Source organism: Nuphar pumila, chromosome 5, assembly GCF_984573655.1.
Source record: "Nuphar pumila chromosome 5, dmNupPumi1.hap1.1, whole genome shotgun sequence".
NCBI classification, from domain to species: Eukaryota; Viridiplantae; Streptophyta; class Magnoliopsida; order Nymphaeales; family Nymphaeaceae; genus Nuphar; species Nuphar pumila.
Genome location: NC_143253.1, coordinates 42976516 through 42981263, shown reverse-complemented (window position 1 = coordinate 42981263; position 4748 = coordinate 42976516).

The following is a 4748-nucleotide window of genomic DNA, read 5'->3' as shown; positions in this document are numbered from 1 at the left end:
AGTTAGAATACGAATGAAACCCAAATTTGTGATCTTCGTATTAGCCACATTCAGCCTACACTCTTAGCCTAACTTAAAAAATGCACTGCATTTCTCAAAACTCAAAAGGATTTTCTCAATTCCTCAAAGCAATATCTTTCAAATCCATATTCATTTCATTCAATTTGCATCATTTTTTAACTCATTTCCCAATTTCAATTCAGAAAAATTGATTTTCTAAAAAATCTTCTAAGTTTTTCTTAGGAATTGTTTTTCTCAAAACACTAAATTTTCAAATGATATTTCAAAGTATTTTCTAAGTTCAAATCATGAATTTCCAATGTTTTAATATTCTCAATATTATTTTCAAAGTTAAAAAATAAATTTTCTCAAAGATCTGATTTTCCTGAGAATCCATTTTCCATTTCAAAAGTTATTTTCCAATAAACTTTTTGATTTTCCCATAATTCTCAAATCCATTTTAGAAATCGATTTCCTTAGAAAAGTAATCCAAATCTCAAAATTGATTTTCTCAAAGTCCAAGTTTTCTTGAGAATCCATTTTCCATTTCAAAAGTTATTTTCCAATGCAATTCTTGATTTCCAATAAAATTCATGATTTTCTCAGAATCATCACTTTTCCCAAGTATTTCTCAAGCATTTTCCAAGCACATTTTAATTTCTCAAGCAAACATCATATTTCTCAAACTTGCATTTTTTTCAAAATTCCATAGCACATGCTTGATTCTCTGTGCATTTTAGGAAAATAGAGCATAATTTAGATATTTGAACTTAGTTAAAGCATACATTTGATCCTTGGTTCAATTACCCATGGTAAAGGCGCTAGAAACTGTTGAACCTTGTACCGACAGGCGAATCCCATTTCGTGGAATTCTCCCGTAAATTTTCAAAATGGAGGCGAGTAATTTTCAAAACTTTGGTCGAGTTTGACTCGCAGAGGGGGAAAGGGGGATTTTGCAATGATAACAAATGTACAAGAAATTCCCAAATGCACAGGATGTGATATTCAGAGGATGGAATGAGGTGCTGATACAGGACTTCACGACAGATCCAATTCACGACAAGTCAAATACAAAAAAAAAAATTACAGTGAAATCAGAAGATTTCATAGTGAATCAAGTGTATATCTGATTTCAAATCAACAACATATGATTATTTGAATTTTCATAGGTAAATTAAAAGAAGCTAATGAAAACGTAAATCATAATTGGATGCTATGATGTTAAGAAGTAAAATGTGATGCTGGATGAAGTGCCAAAAAAAATTGCAGATGATATTGCTAAAAGAAAAACAACAATGATGCGGATGAAAAGGAAATGCATAGGATGCTAAATGCAGACCGATGATGTCATTTAGATGAAGGACGAATGGCGTTGCCGAATGAATCAAATGAAGTGCGTGAGAAGATGTGATTCGTGGAGTGCTTAACACACATATGCAGAATAAATGAATCAAACAACAATGGATCAATGCTCAGATGATGAGATGTTAGTCACAACTATTGTAAAACACGTTGGAACTAAAAAGAAAAAGAAAAGCGATGCAATAAGCAAATTGATGCACAAGATAGATCGATGTAACAAACAACAAATACATTTGAAATGCATTCTGGAAAAGAAATCAATCAAAATAGAATGGATGAATATTGCCAAAATGAAGAAATTAGAAGTTGCAGAAATAAAAATAAAAGGAGGAGAAGGGAAGAGAGAGAGGGAAAGAGGGATTCTTACCATAGATTCAGTAGAGAAAGAGTTGTGCTCCTGCCGGGCCGATCAAAATCTTTCACCTATGAAGAAAGAAAAAAGAATTAGAGGGAGAGAGAAAGGGAAAAGGAAGAAGGAGAAGAAGAGAAGAAAAAGGAGAGAAAGGGGAAGGAAAGAAGAGGGAAAAAATTGGAAGGGAGAGGGAAGAATTCGTATTCTTCTCTCTTTTTGAAAATATTGATCCCCTTCTTTTTCAAAAGATCGAGACCCTTTTCCCTCTCCTTTACATCAATTTATAAAGGAGAGAGTGGTTATTCTGTTTTAAAAAATGACCCTACTAAATTTTAAAATTTTAAAAAAGAGGGCCTAGTTGCGGAAATTTTCTGAAAACCTTTTCTTAATTAACCTAAAGCCGCTTTCTGAAATTTTTCTTTTCTTTTCTTCTTCTTCTTTTTTATTTTTAGAAAAAAAAATAAATATTATAAAAATGCAAATGACTCAGAAGACGAGATCCAAATGGAATTTTGAAAGATTTTGCAAAAATATTGAATTTGGAGTTTGAGGATTTTGCAAAAGCGAGCTTTTAAAATAGAAGAATTAATTTAAAAATTGAATTTTAAAAACAAATCTGGATCTGATATTTTGAGTAAAAATCAAGTTTGGATTTTGAACTGAGGAAAAATGAGAGGAATGGATCCAAATAAGATTGGATCTGAATACTTGAGCCACACAGAAAATTGATTTTGGATTTTAGATTTGGATTGAAAATAGAAGAATAGGGACACTACAAGAAAAATATTGATTAGTGACAGACATTTACGACTGAAAAAATCCCTCGCCAATTGGTGACGGATTAGCGAGACAAAGATATTCGTCGCTAAAATATCATTTATTTATGATTTTAGCGACGAAAAATAATTTGCCAATAATCCACCACTACTTTGCGACGAATTAGAGATGGATTTTATTTCGTCGCCATATCCTCTGCAACTTAACGACGGATCAACGGTAGAACTATTCCATCGCTAAGTCATCGCCAAATAGTGATGCCCTAGCAACGGAATTTGGCCACTGCTAGGCCATCGCTAATTTCCCCGTAAATCCCTAATTATTTTCCCTTTCTTTCTCTTTTTGTTTAGTCTCCGCCGCGTCTCCCCGGCTTGCCTCCCGTCGCCTCTCGGCCCGCCTCCCGTAGCCACCCGGCCCACCTCCCGTCGCCACCCAGCTCACCTCTCGTCGCCACTTGGCTCACCTCCAGTCGCCCCCCGGCCCGCCTTCCGTCTCCCCTCAGCCTGCCTCCCGTTCCCCCCAACCCGCCTCCTGTCCCCCCATCGGCCCGCCTCCCGTCCCCCCGGTGGCCCGCCTCTTGTCGCCCACTAGCCCGCCTCCCATCCCCCTTCCCCCCCCCCCCGATCCACCTCCCATTGCCCCCCAACCCGCCTCCCATCGCCCTCTGGCCTGCCTCGGTGACGCCATAGCAGCCACGACGCTGGCATCTGTCGTTTCGCCGACCACATGTGAAGGTTTTCCCACCTTTGTCTGTCCTCTTTCGCATTTTTTTCTTTTTCCATCAGGCAACTGAGCTACCTCCTGCACCATTTTGTTGGTCGGCAGGGGAATTCTGTCGCTTTCTTCTTTTCGACAAGTCGGCAGAGGCCAAGCCCCTGCTGCCTGCAGTTGTTCTCGGTAGGACGACAGGGGCGAGGCCCTGCCGTCTGCATGCGCAGACAAGGCCGACAAGGGCCAAGCCCCTATCGCCCCTTCTTCTTGTCGTTAGGCAGGGGGAGCTCCCTGCCTCTGCTTATTTTTCCTGGTGGACAGGGGGAAATCCCCTGCCTTTGTGTCTTTCCGACAAGCAAGGAGGTTCCGCCCTCTGCCTCCATGATTACTGTCAGACAGGGAGATTAGCAAGTTCATCCCTATCCTTGTTTTTTTTTGCCAGGGAGGGATCGAGCTCCTTCCCTGTCTCCTTGTCTTACGAGATGTGAGGGAGTAGATTGTTGTGTATTGTATTATTTTATATATTTGTGCGTTGCAGGTACGTAGCTGAGCTAATTGTGAGATGCTTAGTGCTAAGCATCGCATGCGATTGAAAATGCAATGCAAAAAGAAATAAAAAAAATGCAAAGGCAAAAGCAATTCAAATCGGGTAAATACCCGTGGTGAGTAAGTGATGCAAGCACATTACATGTTATTTAATTTTTTGGATGCAACACTTTTCTGTTCACACACTCACTTAGTTGTGGATATTTAGGACTGCTTTGATGGAGTTTGGAGATCATGCTGAGCATGACTTTAATGTATGAGAATAGAAGTGTTCTTATTTTTGGAGTATGAATTTCATGCTAGACATGGTAGTAGTTAGCGGGATATTAGAGTGTGTTTGCTGCATGTACATGTTTGATATTGTTTTGATATGAATGATTTGAATGTATTGCAATGTTTGATATTTTTGTATTCATGCTTGCATGAAGTTATTTTTCATTTTATTATGCCTTCTATGTGAAATTATATCATGATTTTTTTGTTCAAATGAATATATTTGTGTCATCATAGCATTATTAAGATTTTCTTTTAACTGCTAATGAAAATATCTGTAATATTTTAGGACAAAATGGCTGCAAACCATGAATGAATGTATCGTAGGATAGTTGATAATGATATTTTGGAAACTACCATATTGGCCAACCTTATTGATACGACATAATTGGATGTCATGCATGTGGAGAAAAATGTGTTCGATGATGTATTTAATATAGTAATGAACATGAAAGGGAAAACGATAGATAATTCGAAGGCATGTATGGATTTAAAAGTGGTATGTAAAATATCAGAATTGAAACTCAAAGAGTACAATGGCAAAATACTGAAACCAAAGGCAAGGTATGTGCTTGGTCCAGATCAAGTAAAGCTGGTATGTCAATGGTTGAGATTTTCAGACGGTTATGTTTCTAACATTGCTCAGGCTGTGAAAATAGACGAGGGACAGTTATATGGGTTGAAGAGTCATGATTTCCATGTCATTATGCAACAGTTGATACCCCTA